The sequence below is a fragment of the Paramisgurnus dabryanus genome, chromosome 10 (assembly GCF_030506205.2).
Source record: "Paramisgurnus dabryanus chromosome 10, PD_genome_1.1, whole genome shotgun sequence".
Classification (NCBI taxonomy): Eukaryota; Metazoa; Chordata; class Actinopteri; order Cypriniformes; family Cobitidae; genus Paramisgurnus; species Paramisgurnus dabryanus.
Window position 1 is genome coordinate 38,670,736 of NC_133346.1, and position 18,465 is coordinate 38,689,200.

The following is an 18,465-nucleotide window of genomic DNA, read 5'->3' on the forward strand; positions in this document are numbered from 1 at the left end:
GACCAGCTTGTCTTGGTGCTGTATCAAATGATAACAAATATTTTAAAATAAGAAGGAAGAAAAGGATTAAACGATGAATGGGTCAATGAAAGACAGGACCGCAGAGTACTTCCACTTTTTCCCTGACCCTGCTGCTGACCCACTTCACTTCTCCGTATCCTTCCTCCTCTCCTTTAAATATGTATCCCTCAGACTCTTCCACTTCTTTCGGCACATTTCCTCTGATTAAACACATCAACTCATCAGGGTAAAAGTAGTTTTAGAATACGCAAAATTTGGTGCCTTTTTAGCTAGCGTGAAGTATCAGTAGTTATACATTATACAATATATATATATATATATATATATATATATATATATATATCGTTTTTTACAACTTACCGGATTGTCCAACCTCCTCACTCACTTTCTACCAAGCAAGATCCTTTTTATTCTTGTCCCTGTAAAAGTACAACGAGATAGAGCAGACACAGTGCAGCCACAGTGCAGCCATGACCTGCTCAGGAAAGGAGGCAAAACAAAACAACATACAAACCAGGTAGACGCAATTTTGACGCCTGAAACGCGGATGGTGTAATCATCCTGCGGGGCGAATTGAGCTTTCGAGTGTTGACGCGCAAATTGATCGCTTTGAGGGTTGATGCTGATTTGCGGAAAACGCTCAAGTAAAAAAATGTGAACTTTGGCAGATATTCGCACCATGCTATCATGAGCTTTCTCTAGTAGTGATGTAATTACAGGAAGCGACCGGAGGTAGAAAGACGAACAACAATGGAGGAGAAACTTATCATTGCCGTTTGTGGACACGCAGGCACAAACAAAGCACATACAAGCGAGACTATTTTGGGTGAATTCGGAGCATGTGGACTGAGAATTCTTAGAATGACAAACAAATATTATTTTAATATTTAAAAAACCAAAGCTGTACAAACAGTTTTTTACGGCACAAACGTTTAAGATTATTTTGGGTTAACTTGAAGCATGTGAGGGGGCTGAGTGCCGTCATCACCTTAATTCAATGTCAAATATTATATAAAACTGAAGCAGCACAAAGAAGATTTTTACCTGCATAAACGTAGCGCAAACGTTTAAGACTATTTTGGGTGAATTTGGAGCATGTTGGGGAGCTGAGTGACATCTGTATGACCTATAAATGTTCTTTTAATATTTAAAAAACGAAAAAAACAAACAAACAAAATTTTTACCAGCACAAACGAAGCACAATCAAACAGGAATAGTTTGGGTGAACTTGAAGCATGTGGGGGGGCTGAGTGACGTCATCGACCTATTTCAGTGTCAAATATTATAAAAACCGAAGCAGCACAAATAAAAATTTTACCTGCACAAACCAGCACAAACGTAGCACAAAAGTTTAAGACTATTTTGGGTGAATTTAGAGCATGTTGGGGGCTACGTGACCTCAGTATGACCTATAAATGTTCTTTTAATATCTCAAAAAACCAAAGCAGCACAAACGAAAATTTTTGCAGCACAAACGGAGCACAAACGATTGAGCATATTTTGCCGACGTTTTGCGATAAGTGGGGGGCTAACTTCACGCACGTTGTTTATGGCCCAGTTCCAGGCTATCAGGTCCACCACAACATGCACATCTAATCATTTAAGACCCTGAGTCATAAAGTTTTTCAAATGGTAGATTTCATGGTAAACAATCCCATATTTGGAGTTGTTCATCTAATTCAGAAACTGCAAGTGTTACATTCATAAGTACCGCTGAACAATATCATTCCTCCTTTGATGTGTAATAATTCTATAATCTGTGCGATGTCTTTGTTCAGGTTATTCATGTAAAATAAACTGTCATTTATTTTTGTTTGGATGATAAATAAAGCCAGCCTCCAAAAGTAATTAACCTGCCCTGTGATTTCTTTGTTTTCCTTACACAACACTGTCCAGACACACTAGTATGTTGGTTGTCTTTACATTATAATAATGTTTCATATAATCAAGATGTAGTTATGGAATAAATAGCATTCAATACAATATGAATGTGTACTATATGTCAAAATAAAATTTTTATGTGATAAATAGTGATGTTACGTTCGTGAACGAATCGTTCTTTTTGAACGAATCTTTTATGTGAACGAATCGTTCTCGTTCACGCCATCCATTGACTCATATTTCTCGTTCACTGAAATTTCCCTCCCTTCTTGAGGAGCACGGACAAATGATGCGCGGCTTTCTTTCCGCCTTCAAAGAGTGACAAAACTACGAGCCAATGGCAATCGAGTATAAGCTGTGGCCGAGCATATGATTGGCTCAACGTACTGAATGAATACGCCCTTCACTGACCGAGCCGCTGTTTTGAGTCTGAACGAACGAGAGAGAGATAGAGAGATCGCGTTCTTAAACAAACTGAATGACTGGTACAGGTTACAACCTAATGAATGAGAGAGATCGTATAGATAGCGAGTGCATCATAAACAATCTTGTGAAAGAATCATGTGGTTTTATTTTAATAAAGTTATAGTAACCATGTGGTTTTATTTTAATAAAGTTATAGTAACCATGTTTAGCCGGACTATTTACCTTAATACAAATGATAAGCAAGGTAATTACTGTTGAAAAAATTGGTATTTCTGTTTAATATAGTTTTATATGTCTATATAGTTTAATCCACCCTTTCACCGAACTTAAATCAGTCATCTGCGTCTGAACGAAGTCTTGAACGACATGACCGAAATTATATGATTCGTGAACGAGGATCTGATGACTGACTGAACCAGAGGAGGCATGCACAGGAGTCTTTTTTTACAACAAATCCAGATTAGATGTACTATGAATGTACGTGTGTCTTAATATATTCGGTAACTTGATAAAATTATGCTTAGTATTTCACAATTTGAGCTTTATTAAAAACTAATGAGTTTTTGCAAAAAGTCATTCATTGTCTTATAACACATAATGACACACATCTTCGCCACCTATTGGCGTATTTTTGTAAAATTAAGAAATGGTCACTGAACGAATCAGTGAACGAGTCTGAACGAATCATTTTGGTGAACGAACTGAAAATGAACGAGTCACCTAAATGAACGAAAATTTCCATCACTAGTGATAAAACACTTGCTTTGTTGTGCAACAAAACCACGCATTTAGTCATATTTAAAATACATTTATTTAGGCCAAACATAAAATAATTTTATATAAACTTAAAATTACTTAAAAAACAAAGATCACTAATAAAAATAAAATATTTACAAACTATGAATATGCAGAGACAGAAACAAAAAGGACCTCGCTTGAAAGGTAGAACAGTCTCAGGGAACAAAATGAAGGAGAAGGGGAAGGAGGACATTCTGCATTTCCTGCAGAGCCTTCTGCCTCATTTCTTTTAAAAAGCCTACTGTGAGGTGTGGGGGTCCAAATTTTCCAAATTAAGCACAATGGTGCTGTTTTCCATAGCTAATTTGTATATTTCAAATTTAACCATTTCTTTGGTATGAGGCACAATGCACTGCAGAAAAGGCAGAAGGCTGAGGAGGAAGTGTTCATCAGCAGACGCTGGTGGTGGTGGGGCTGAAGGACGCCTCAGGAGCTCCAACGCCGTCTGCTCCACCTCTGAAGGACCATCACGGGGCCTCCTGGTGGCTCTCCTCCTCTGTTGTCCTGTGAAATGAAAAATACAACGCACAGTTCAATGAGAAGACAGAAAGATAATAAATGAAATTATTAGGTATTATTAGCTATTTGGAGAATAATATCTGTGCAAAATGAGTGACACATGCATGCTTTAACCTGTTTTACATGTTTAAAGTTATACTTCAGACATAAAAACATCAGGAACATAAACATGCAAATGAGCAGTACTTAAAAAGTATGTATGCAGCTGATTGGTGGCATACATTGCAATATAATTGAGTCTGCATTTAGAGATACAATGAATATTAGTAAAGGAACTAATTCACAAACTGCTTTGACTTCATGTGAATGTTAAAGCTATGAGAGGATACTGTACTGATGTGTTCTGCATGTTCAAATATTAGTTGAAGTCTATATGTTTTCATCTTTTTATTGTTGTGGGTTTATGAAATAAAGGGCCTGTCCCCAGAAAACAGGGACATCTGTGCCCGGTTGCATGAAACTCCTTAAGTGAGGGTTTCCCTGAGGGAGAAAAAATCCCTGAGGTAAGGGATTTATTTAAGAGCGTGGCAACAAAGGTCTTAACTGTCACCCTTACCTAAGTGTTGATACTAAGTATTTTACGATAGTCACGGCAGCGGAGAAGCAGTTGCTACGGTTACAAAATCTCACAGCGTAAACAAATCAACGCACGCAGCTCAACAGACGGCGAATTTGTGTACAATGAAACATCGCAAATAACAGACTGTAAAGTGCCGCATGCATGAATACTCAAAGTAATTCAAACTGGAAACACTTTATTTTGACGGACGATCAAACCGCCATTCTTCTGATAAATGCGCATCACTTTTCTCTAGGGATTATTTCGATTGTTAGAAATGCGCGTTTGTGCTTCATTTTCTTAAAAAAACCATAAAATCAGCCATCGCGTGTGACGTTAAGGGACCTGTTTTATTCCCTTAAGTTTTTAAGGAAAAATGGGACTTAAGGACTTTGTAGCAACGCATAGCAGAACTTAAGGTAATACTTTAGCATTCAAGGGTAAATACTTATTGACAGCCTTAAGGTTCACTTAAGGGTTTTTCTTGCAACCCATTTTTTATTAAGGGTACCCTTAACCTTATATTTAAGGGATTTCTTAGCTTAAGGACTTTCATGCAACCGGGCACTAGGGATGGGTACCGAAACCCGGTATTAAACTGGCCCCGGGGCTAAATTATGAAAGACCGTAGTATCAGTAAGATCTGACGCTATCGGTTCTGCTTTCGGTCCTGGAGAAAAAAATAAAAATAAATGTACTATGTATTCTTGCTTAATAATGTTTTCGTGCACATTTTATCTCACCAAACATTTCTAATTTGCGATTAAGACGTTTGTCTGTGAGATCTGCGAGATCTCTCATGCGCGCCGCGGAGGCTGGCTGTCTGTCAAACACAACCACAACAACGAGCGCGGCGCACGCACACGCATAACAGCACGAAAACTACCGCTTAATACAAAGAGTGACGATGGCGGATAGAGCAAAACATTCAAAAGTGTGGTTATACTTCACTAGAGTTGATGCAGACAACGCTCGTTGTCATACAGGTAAGTGCAACAAGATGTTTGCATGTAAGGGCGGAAACACAAGCAATCTGTCAAAGCATCTTTCAAAAGTGTATTACGTGCAGAAAGAAGCTGTGTCCCAATTCAAGGGCTGCGACCTTCTAAGCATACAACCTTAAAAGGGGAGCACTCTGTCTTTCAAGGTGGCAGCCTCAGAAGTCCGCGAAGAGAACTGAAATGAGACAGTCTAACCCTCGGAGGACCTATAATTTGCGTCCCCTGTTGCACGCGCCCACCGCGCCTGTCAGCAGGACACAGCGGAGACGTTTCTGACTTATTTAAATAAATATGGAATCAGAAAAATATTCATTTATTTTAGAAAATATGACACGTTGATGTAGATTAAACTATTCAACAGTATATAAAATTAATCAACCTTAAAAATACGCAACATAAACAGAATAATATTAACACAAGTCACAGCCTCAAGTCGCACTGCTGTGACGCAATCGGTCTTAAAATACGTCCTTAGAAGGTCGCAGCCTGCAAAATTCAACCATCATCTCTGGTGGTTGCCGCATCAACGTCAGGCATGTATGCTAAAATCATGTTGAATCAACATTGTTCACGTCATTTAAAATAAATGTACAATCTCCCTAATTGGTTTGCTTACCTTACGTTGAAATTCTGTTGATTTCTTTTGGGAGAAATGCTGAACGTTATGCATTCAACATATTTTCTACTTCTTTTTAAAATCCCAAATAAAGAAAAATGAGCATGTAAACATTTATTTAGCCTAAATATCCTATTTAAAGTATTTTTCTGCAGCTTTCACGCTGGTGCATTAATAAATATATGTATAATATTTAGAAATGATATCCAGAAATTAATTTGTAATAAGGAAATGCAGACTGTGGGATTTTTATGTTGTTTTATTAATCAGTATGTTATGTTATAATTCATATGTGCCATTAGGTTTTCTGTGCTGAGATATGTGAGTAAATGTCTGTGTGTAAAGTTGAGAGGCTGTGGTTTCGGTTGGGGGAGAGACCAGCAAACGCTGATAACAAAGCCCTGAAGAGAAAACACGCAGAACAGATGGTTTCAATAAACAAGTTGTTTGCTTTATAACTATGTTATATTTAGAGAAAGTGAAAATTAGTATGTTTAACTAATGAATGCATTTAACCAATTCATGAACAATGGAGTACTGTTGTGTTGTTGAATAATTATGTTTTACATATTTACTGCCTACATTTCATGCTGATTGCTAAAAGTGTTAAAGTTACAAAGATGTCCAAATAAGGACTGTGGAAATTGATTTTGTTCCATGTTATATTTCTTTAATTAATCATTTTATTCTATAAACATTGTGTGTTTTATATATGCACTGAGCTATTATGTAGAAATGAGGTGTTTGTGTTTGAGAGTGGAAAGTTACCAGCTTTTGTGTGTGTGCTGCAAGGAGGATTAACTAGGAATTTACATCTGGCATGGATCAAGATAAGAGAGAGGTCTGAGGGGGAAAAGTATTTAATGATGTTATTAACTAATGCTTTAATATTCACAGGATGAAATATGCAATGTATTTCTTACTTAATCAGTATTAATCATTGAATAATTGATGTAGTAAATATAAGATGTTGTCTTTGATAAATGTGTATTAACCAATGAAATGAAGGTTGCATACAGAATAACTTAATGGGGGCAGGGCAGCTCAACCTTGAAGAAACAGAATCTCCTGTGTGTATGTGTGTGTGTGTGTGTGTGTGTGTGTGTGTGTGTGTATGTGTGTGTGTGTGTTTTCTTTCCTAACAGATGGTTTTTAATAATGATTAAAGTGTTTGCTTAGAAGTAGTATTGCAGTAAAAGATTTAATATGTGTTTATCTATCTAAAGAAGTTAATGTGTGCCTTATTCATATAACCAATTTTACAAATAATGAAATGATGTCATGATATTGAAATATGTTTTACATAATAATCACTTTCATCTTACAGCTTATGTTTTTTATAAATGAATGTTTTATTAATGATTTGTTTTTAAGAAAGCATTATAACATGCTATTCAAAGTGGAGGAGTACTGGAGAGGAACTGCAGGGCTCCCAGGGATGAGAGGAGAACAGATTGTTTTTTCTTTGTCTATGTGTGTCCATCTTTGCCTACAGGCTAAAATTGTGTGTGGTGATGGAGTCAGATGGACGAGGGGAACGGCCTTTGTGGGTGGAGATTTTCTGAAGAAAGATCGACGTCACATATTTTATAAATAAGCATGTTACTTCCTGAGCTGGTGGTTCGCTACTTGAGAGGACCCAGCGCTGTTAAACTTTTTCAATCTGATCAATAAATATTTGAACTTAGATATTGGTATCTTGTGCCTTTCCTCTAAATTATGAACATGCAAATGGACGCCTTAAAGTCCAACAATTGGTGACCGCCGACGTTTTGTGGAGGGAAAGGAGAGAGTGAGAGGAAGGAGGGTTTCACATTGAAGAAACCAGAGTAAGGGAGGGCTCCATTTCAACACAAAATGAGCACTCTACTAAAATAAGGTAAGCAGAAGCCTGTTTTATCGAATTCTGCTTTTTGGATATACCAAATTACTTGTGTTGATAAGGAGATCCGAACTGAATTATTTACATTTATTGCAAAATTGATCAGAGTGAAAAACTTTTTGAAATGTTTGAATTTTGATATTAAATATAAGGTTGAGGATTCCTTTAACGCATTAGGCGTTATAAAATACCGACTCGGTTGTAGCCGTAAGGAGTGAAAGGCTCTTGGATGAAAGGTCCATAAATACTGTTAATGGCGGTGTAAGTTAACAGAATTAAATATAGGGTTGAGGATTCCTTTAATACATTAGGTGTTATAAAATACCGACTCGGTTGTAGCCGTAGGGGGTGTACAGCAGCCCGTGAGGTGTAAGGCCTATGAATACTGGAAAAGAAAATTGACGTCTTACTGTTATTGTTGTGGTTTTGTCTGAGAAATTGTATTGTAATAGTATTTGTACCGTGTATTGAACGTTGATATATATTATGGCTGAATTTCAGAAAGAGTGTGATGAATATGTGTGTTCACCGGTGTATGTGCCATGGCAAAAAATAATTCAATTAATGATGGCCCAAACTGATCCTAAAGATGTTAAGAAAAGACAGAAAAAGGTTGCATTAGTTAGGGGAAGTTGACAGTGGTGCAGCTGCAAAGCCAAAGGAAGTTAAACAGGGAAACAGTCAGCCAGACTCAAGTATGACACCTACGGCTCCTCCTGCTGCTCCACCCCCAGTGAAATTGATCTACCCCTCCTTGCACACACCTAATCCTTATGAGAAAGCCAAAGCCCAAATGAAACAGCCTGTTTTTCAAATCAATAGTGGTGAATTAAATGTAGATGCAGATTTTATTTGTGTGAAAATGTAGTGTGTCTGTGATATAATGAGTCTGTTAAAACCATAAATGGGATTAAGCAAAATCTAGCAGAAAGACTGAGGCGAAGCTTTGAAAGAAAAACAACAAATTAGAGAAAAGAGTAGAGACCAAGTTATTAAATGTGGAAATAAAGATGAACAATTAAAAAAAAAGGACAGAAAATTGTTAAAAGGTGAATGAAACAGATAGATTGTATAAAGGAAAAAAAGATTTAACAAAATGAAGAGGAGTCTTCATCTGATGATGGAAGGTGGTCACAAGATAAATTTTATTTTTAAATTGAAAGGCAATATTTTGCATGGGTCAAGCTGAAACCTTGTGGGCTGATTATTCCCATCCTTTGACATTCAAGAAAGTGAATAAAAGCTGGCAATGAAAAGACAGTGGCAAAAACTGTGTGTGACATCAAAGTGTTGGAGTTGCAAAGAGAGAAGTAACTCATAAACTGGACTGAGAACACATTCTATTTGAATGGGACTATACTTGAACTCAAGCAGTGAAGGGGGCACTGCATATGGTCAGAGACATTTACAAGGATGAAACACCAAAAAGACTGAGTGGAATCCAGAAAGAGACTAACAAAGACAATAATGTTCTTGGAGGCAAGAGAAACTGGACAATACTTCACTGGACACTGAACTTTTTCATCTTCATACGAGCCTTTGAGTGAAAAAGGGGAAAGAGTAAACAGCCGTTCAATGTTTAGTAAAGACCTTGTTACTATAGGGACACAGACAATCTTTATGAGAAAATCAGCTAGACAAATTTAAAGGCTGATCAAGAACTTTGTTGTTAGGTGTGACTACCTGTTCTGAAATCAAATCAGACTCCTATTAATCTGACAGGAAGAAATGCATAATTAAATTTAGTATCTACAGAGGAAGTCAGAATTCCACTGATGGTACTGAGCTAAAAAGTAAATATATATGGCATAGAACAGCTATGGCAGAAAGGAAATTAAAATAGATAAAAGAAATAAATTGAAAAAGAAAAAAGAGAACACCATAGAACACTATACAAGGTAAACAAGAAAAGCTGTGAGAATAGAAAAATAACTGATTATTGTAACAAACTTTGTATTTAAGGAAATTGCCAGCCAAGACATCATATATGTGCATGAAGGTGTTCACATGGCAGATCTGATCACTGAGGGTGAGCCGCAGGATTGTATACCATTGACTGATATAAAAATTATTATTATTGTAATTAGTTATAATTGTTATACCATTGACTGAAAAAGCAAATAAATTGAGAGATGGTTTGTTCGCGGTACCACTGACAACTACCCCACCGTTGATCACACTGTTTACAGATGGTTGTTGTTTCAGAGCAGCAGATGACACATTGAAGGCAGGCTTTGCTGTGGTTGAGCAAGTTGTGGGTGATTTTGTAACACGACTGAGTGGTAGATTGAAAGGTAAACGGTCAGCACAGAGAGCTGAAATGACAGCTGTTATCAAAGCCTTGCACTACACTGGTGAAGAGAGGGTAATTGTTTATAGTGAATCTGCATATGTGATTGGTGCAGTATATATGGAACTGCCATATGGCAGATAGGTGGGTTTGAAACCAGGAAAGGCCGGCCTATAGTAAATGCTAGCAAAGCCTGACACATACTACAGGCTGTGAAGGTACCTAATGAAGTGGCTATTGTCAACTGCCTAATAAACCACTTAAATCCCCAACCATGGTTTCCCAAGACAAAGTTGGATCTGACAAAATTGACAAACAAGCAATGGAATTGACATATAGTTTCGGGGCTGCTTATCACCCCAATGTTAGAGTAAAGCTGAAATAATGAACCTGACTTTGACATTACAACTTGACTTGACAAAATCTGTGCACAGACAAAAATAACATGGCTTGAGGCATTACCAATTGCATTAATGTCTATTCGCTCTTCTGTTAACAGGATCACTGGTTTGACACCATTTGAATTGCTTACAGGTCGACAGTTTCCAGGCCCAAGGAACGCCTTGGTGTAGGATCCAATCCTGCCACTAACTAATGCTGTTTATTTCTACAAACTAACTGCTTGATTAAACATTTTTCTTGCCAGGCTACCACACAACGAAATTGTGAGAACGACCCAGCTGTTAAAAATGATGATTGGGTTTCTAACAGACACAGGTGTGGACCTGAGGACTCAGGTCCAAGAGAGGGAGAGTGTTAAAAGTGAAAGTGAATCAGCTGGAATACAGAGAGGACAAACAGGAAATGGTAACACATCAGTGGTAACACTCACACAACACCAACAACAAAGTCAACAAACACTCTGTAAAATTGTGCATAAAAAAGGTGACATTTTTTCTAGCCCAGCAACAGAACCCCTTGCACACTGTGTGAGCACAGATTGTGCCTACGGAGCAGGTATAGCCGTACAGTTCAAAGCGAAGTACGGTACACAAAAGGTTGTAAGACAGAACAAACACACAGGTGAATGTGCAGCTACCCATGAGGACGACGGCAGATTGATTTTTCATTTAATAACAAAACAAAATTGTACTGATTTACCAACATATGAGAATTTTACCTACAGCCTCAGATGTATGAGAGAGTGGTGTGAGAAAGAAAACATAACAAGTGTATCCACTCCCCGGCTGGGGTGTGGCCTGGATAAATTGGATTTCCACAAAGTGCTGGAAATCCTGACAGAAGTGTTTAGAGACCTGAATATCACAATTACCATATATTCATTATAACCTGGGTAACTATTGACCTTTGAATTTTGATCTTTGAATTTCTTAAGTTTCTTATACAATTCTACAGTATTAATTTCATATTTCATTTTTTCTTTTCCTTTTTGAATTTACGATTGTTATTTGAGTATTAGCCAATAGGCATAAGTGTATTTTTTCCACAGAGATGAAGCTATATGGAAATTGGAAGGTTCTGTGGGCCCTAGGAGTTATAACTGCAATTATAATCACCATAATATTTGGCATAAACAATGGAGATCCCTGTGTAACAGACTGATAGTGTCTGCAATAGAGAAAAAAGAAAATCCACCCAAATACAGCATGCCGCTATTAGGCCTACAGAACCTGGAGGATGATGAGGAGAAAATGTGTGACCTCTTTCAGAGGTCAAGAGAGGGAATTGTGGGATTTTTATGTTGTTTTATTAATCAGTATGTTATGTTATAATTCATATGTGCCATTAGGTTTTCTGTGCTGAGATATGTGAGTAAATGTCTGTGTGTAAAGTTGAGAGGCTGTGGTTTCGGTTGGGGGAGAGACCAGCAAATGCTGATAACAAAGCCCTGAAGAGAAAACACGCAGAACAGATGGTTTCAATAAACAAGTTGTTTGCTTTATAACTATGTTATATTTAGAGAAAGTGAAAATTAGTATGTTTAACTAATGAATGCATTTAACCAATTCATGAACAATGGAGTACTGTTGTGTTGTTGAATAATTATGTTTTACATATTTACTGCCTACATTTCATGCTGATTGCTAAAAGTGTTAAAGTTACAAAGATGTCCAAATAAGGACTGTGGAAATTGATTTTGTTCCATGTTATATTTCTTTAATTAATCATTTTATTCTATAAACATTGTGTGTTTTATATATGCACTGAGCTATTATGTAGAAATGAGGTGTTTGTGTTTGAGAGTGGAAAGTTACCAGCTTTTGTGTGTGTGCTGCAAGGAGGATTAACTAGGAATTTACATCTGGCATGGATCAAGATAAGAGAGAGGCCTGAGGGGGAAAAGTATTTAATGATGTTATTAACTAATGCTTTAATATTCACAGGATGAAATATGCAATGTATTTCTTACTTAATCAGTATTAATCATTGAATAATTGATGTAGTAAATATAAGATGTTGTTTTTGATAAATGTGTATTAACCAATGAAATGAAGGTTGCATACAGAATAACTTAATGGGGGCAGGGCAGCTCAACCTTGAAGAAACAGAATCTCCTGTGTGTATGTGTGTGTGTGTGTGTGTGTGTGTGTGTGTGTGTGTGTGTGTGTGTGTGTGTGTGTGTGTGTGTGTGTGTGTGTGTGTGTGTATGTGTGTGTGTGTGTTTTCTTTCCTAACAGATGGTTTTTAATAATGATTAAAGTGTTTGCTTAGAAGTAGTATTGCAGTAAAAGATTTAATATGTGTTTATCTATCTAAAGAAGTTAATGTGTGCCTTATTCATATAACCAATTTTACAAATAATGAAATGATGTCATGATATTGAAATATGTTTTACATAATAATCACTTTCATCTTACAGCTTATGTTTTTTATAAATGAATGTTTTATTAATGATTTGTTTTTAAGAAAGCATTATAACATGCTATTCAAAGTGGAGGAGTACTGGAGAGGAACTGCAGGGCTCCCAGGGATGAGAGGAGAACAGATTGTTTTTTCTTTGTCTATGTGTGTCCATCTTTGCCTACAGGCTAAAATTGGGTGTGGTGATGGAGTCAGATGGACGAGGGGAACGGCCTTTGTGGGTGGAGATTTTCTGAAGAAAGATCGACGTCACATATTTTATAAATAAGCATGTTACTTCCTGAGCTGGTGGTTCGCTACTTGAGAGGACCCAGCGCTGTTAAACTTTTTCAATCTGATCAATAAATATTTGAACTTAGATATTGGTATCTTGTGCCTTTCCTCTAAATTATGAACATGCAAATGGACGCCTTAAAGTCCAACAAGACACATAATTAACTTAATCATGTGAACATAGGTTCGTGATCAAATGTTAACATTGGCCAAAGTACCGATAAGAATACCGTTAAAGCACCGGACCGTTAAGCAGTACCGGTAAGAGTAGTAATACCGTTAATACCTTTACGATACCCATCCCTACCGGGCACTGGTCACTTTATTATAGGGGGAAATAATTTAAAAGACAGCGGGAAGGGCGCGGGTCAATAAACGTATAGTCACGTGACTCAAGAGTGAAAAGTGTATTTACAACTTATCAGGTTGCCCAATCTCCTCACTGACACTCTTCCAAGTGAGGTCCTTTTTGTTTCTGTCTCTGTAGAAATATGAACTTGTGTCGTATAGCTCTGGGTGACTGCTCACGGACAATATCAGTCTTTCCTCCATGTTGAATGAATGACTCCGGGCGGGGCTGCTTTTATCATGTAAAAAAATATAACTGTATAATCGTGAACGGTATGATATGGCACACCACTAATTGCATTCCCATATCAGACATCCCAACCTGCAAAAAGTCATTTCAGGGAGGTATCCCGAAGCCCCCCCCCCCCCCGAAAAAAATAAAAAATAAAGGAGGAAAACGATATGACATTTCAAGATATAAAAGCATAATATTAATTTCTAGAGGCCTATGCAATTATTGGTAACACATTACTAGGTCTCATTTGTTAACATTAGTTAATGTATTAACTAACATGAACTAACCATGAGCAGTACATTTGTTACTGTATTTGCTAATCTTTGTTAACGTTAGTTAATAAAAATACAGCTGTTCATGGTTTCTTCGTGTTAGTTCACAGTGCATTAACTAATGTTAACAAGATTTGAATAATGTATTAGTAAATGTTTAAATTAACATTAACAAAGATAAAAAATGCTTTATAAATGCAGTTCATTATTATATGTTAACTAATGTAGTAAACTAATGTTAGCTAATGAACCTTATTTTAAAGTGTTACCCAATTATTTGTTAATTATTTTACAATATGTAGATTACTTTTACTATTTATATAAGCTGCTTATAATATTTATATAAACTGTTTTATTTATATTCTATTGCAACTTTAAACAGGTCTAAGGAGTTTGCTGTTTTCATGTAGCCTTGGCAACTAGTAGCCAGCCTGAAAAATATGCACATGATATTAAACTTGTTGAACTCACCTCAATGTCAGTTCGGGAGAAGAGATAAAAGCCCGCCCACACTGACAATTGATTGGTTGATTTACCGGAGCAGGCCAATCAGGATGCTCCCTGTCTTACATGCGCTTAATGAGGCACACTAGCACACACACGCAAGGTCTCCCCCTCCCTCTCTGCCGTGCGCGTGCTACTCTTTCTTGCTCGCTCTAGATTCCGGGAGATTTTAACTCATTTGCGGGCATCAGGGAGCCGCTATCAAAATGCGGGAGACTCCCGGAACTTCCGGGAGACTTGGGATGTCTGCCATATGTCTAATAAAGAGATTTACCACTAACGTAAACGTAGCTCCAGTTGGAGAACACACACCTCTCACCAGCTCCTCTTGTGCCGGGATGTTTTTGCTTCAAGTGCTTCAACATGTAAGCTGTGCTTTCATGAAAGACAAGTTCAGTCTTGCATGTATTGCACATGACAGCATTTTTGGATTGAAGTTTTGTAAAACTTTCCCACACCTTGTTTGTTTTGATTCTTTAGCTCTCCGCCATATTTCGTGCTTTATTCTTTTATCCCTGTAAAAACTGACTTTATTACTTATTCTTACTGAAAACAAGACAAAAATACTATCTAAAAATTCTTAAATTAAGATGTATTTTCTTGATACAAGCAAAGCAAAAAAATCTGCCAATGGAATAAAAAATTTTTTCTTGAAATGAGTGTACTTTTTTCATAAACACTTAATTCAAGAAAAAAATTCTTAGTCCATTGGCAGATTTTTTTGCTTGTTTTAAGCACAAATTTACTTAAAGTTTATATATTTTTTGTCTAAAAACTAGGCTTATTTTCATGGTCATTTTGTTCATCAAGAAAACACATCTTAATTTAAGAATTTTTAGATATTTTTACTGAAAACAAGACAAAAATACTAAGTAAGAAAGTATTTTTTGCAGTGTATCTTCTTTTATCGCACTATAGCATTTGTAAGGGCTGCATTGCTCTCTAGCGCTTCCACGTAGTAGCAGTCAAATCACAACATTGAAAAATTTTAGACAATTTTTATTGTTGACGTTCTCAATGTTGACTAATTGTTTCAGCCCTACTGGGAAGAGGAATAGTGCCAAAAAAGCCTGGATGTGAGTTTCTTGTATGCATGGAAAGATATGCTTTGTCTTCACTTTGTTTGATTAATGTAGTGAGGTTTTAAATTATATTTTGAATAATACTGTAACACTATCTCTGTCTTTGTGTGTGATTGAGTAAAAAAAATCATAGTAATGTTCTTCAGAAGATTGGTTTAGATGGAAGTTACACCAGATCAAATTCCCAAATAATGGGACAATCTAAAAAGAAAATATAAGGTACAGGGTACCCGCGGAGTCTTAATAGTCTTGAAAAAGTATTGAATTTCATTTTCCCATATTAAGGCCTTAAAAGGTATTGGATTTCACCTCAAAGTCTTGAATTTTTCACGGAGGTCTTAATTTTGCAAATGATCAATAGATTTATATGCTGTTAATTCAGACACAAAACTCGCATGCACAAAACCACGCGCGAGCGACAGGTACGAGCGCAGAACACTATCCATGTTTGGAAAAGCATCTTAGCGAGCGCGCAGAACACTATTCGCGCGCTGAAAAACGTCCTACCGAGAGCGCACCTCTGTTCAAAGCACACAAATGCAGTCAAGCGAGCAAAGTAAAAAGTTAAGTGAAAAGGCTGGGATGATAAAGTAAAGCCTGGGATGAACGCTCGTTCGACTTTCTCTATGCGCTCGCAGCTGCACAACACACACTTGCTCGATCAAGTTGACTTTGGGACTGTGGGGGCGGACAATGACGGGAATCCTCGCACCTGTGATTGGTTGTTTGATTTAATCAGTGACACACACAATCTTCTGTTCCACAATCCGTCTCTAGTAAATCTAGGTAGAGAAGACATGTTTTAATATGATCATTATGTCGGAGAAGGTAATTTATATGTTAAACAATAAGTCTTGTGTGATCCATGCAATAATAAGCTGCAACAATAACGCAAATTTGAAAGCTATTATATATTTTGTTTAGTGTTTAATTAGATAATATCAACTTGCAATACATACTATAGGCTACATATTTACAATGTCACACTAAGTTAGCATTAGAAAACTTTAGTATGGTCCTGTATAAAGATTAACAGAAAAGATTGACAGAAATATATCTATATATGAGCTTGTGTCCAGTTTTTTGTTTGGTGCAGTGAACAGATCTCTTGTCTTTTTAGGGTCAAAATAGCATTACATTTTAATTTGTTGTTGTGTTTGAGGGTTTTTTGTTTCATTTGCCATAATATGGTTATTTTTGTTTGTCAGTATTATTCTGGTTCAGAGCATTACTGATGAGTGTTATTGGATGTTGTTATTATCTTAACTATATTAAACAGCAAAAAAATTAATACCTTAAAATTGGTGTTATTGTTTGGTTTGCAGCTTTTTTCATGGATCAAACAAGGCTATTGTTTTAACATAAATTACCTTATCTGACATAATGGTCATATTAAAACGTGGCGGGCTGCACAAGATAAAGAGGCGGGCTGCATGTGGCCCCTGGCCCTTCAGTTGCCCATCCCTGATTTAGGGATTTTCAAATTTACAATAAATGTACATTTAAATCTATTAAATCTATTTGATTGTTGGTTTTGATTGTTGGGTAAAGATAAGGGTTAGGCCGTTTGGGCCTTGGACTCAGCCTTTCAGAGGCATGTTGTCATGAATGTTCAAACATTTGTAAATAGTAATTATTTGAGCTATATTACGTTATTTAAAATGATTTATTCTACCCGAATGGGTGCGATGTAGGTATTAAATTTCATTTGAAGTGGTATTAAAAAGGTCTTGAATTTAGGTTTGACAATCCTGGGGGTACCCTGTATATAAAAAGAATGCATACATTAATTTAATTTGGTATGAATTTTCTTGCCAGTTTAATAGATATTAGATTTATTTTATTAGCTCAGATGTCCATCTACGGGAACTGGAACAGATAGTGTCGAGGCCATGGCAGCCACATGGCCGTGGTTTCTGCCATGCATGAAGCTATTGGTGGGAGCCATCTATTGAGCCTCCCATCCTAATATACTTTTGCGATGCAGAAAGCACTAGCCGTACAGCTGTGTCAAAGACACTGGCTTGACACAGTTGGCTTCTGTGGAGGAAAGGGAGGAGGAGGAGGACTTGACATCATCTGCACCGGCCGGCCCAAGCTACACACAGGAGGAAAAACCCTAAACTTCTTTGGGTCCACCGCCACCTAAAAAGAGAAGATCTAACAGAGTGTTACACTTTCCTGAGAAGGAGACTGTAAAAGAAGAGGAACCTTTTTTTATGCCACTCACGAATTAATGAAATCTACTACTAAAAGGTTCCTTGCCCTCTTTGAACAGTTGATGAAAAAAAGTTAAACACAATCCCAGTTTGTCATTTTTTGTTTTTAGAATTTTTGTGTCTACAATTACATGCCTTAATAGTAAACTCAGTTGCAAGATGACTACAATTCAAAATATTGGTGGAATTGGCAAACATGTTTTGGAAGAGGGAAAAAACATGTTTGCCAATTCCATTATCAATTTTATCTATTGATAATGTTGGTATTGCAAATAATTTATGCAGTAACAGTAAACAGTAATTCACTATCATGTATCCTTCAACTTTCAGAAAGGATTCACTACAGGATACTTTAAGTCTGTGCTGTAATATGATTCCATACACATGCGACGCCATTGTTTACAACTGCCGCAGTGTTTACACGTGAGGAGTACTCGTGCACATGGACACGATGCCATGCGACAAGTTTTTAAACAGTTTTTATAGGCACTTACATAAACACATGCATTAAAACAGTGATTCTGTTTTTTTCTCCTAGGGGGTTTTTCACCCCGGGGAGGCAGCCTTTTTGGGCTTTACCTAGCTTCCTCTTCTATACGTTGCTTTAGTAATACGTGCAATTATAATATTGAGTCATAGCCGCAGCAAATTTAACTGCTCATGCTATCATGTATTCTGTTGTGCTATCTGTCGTTTTCTGTGCTTTTCACTGCTTC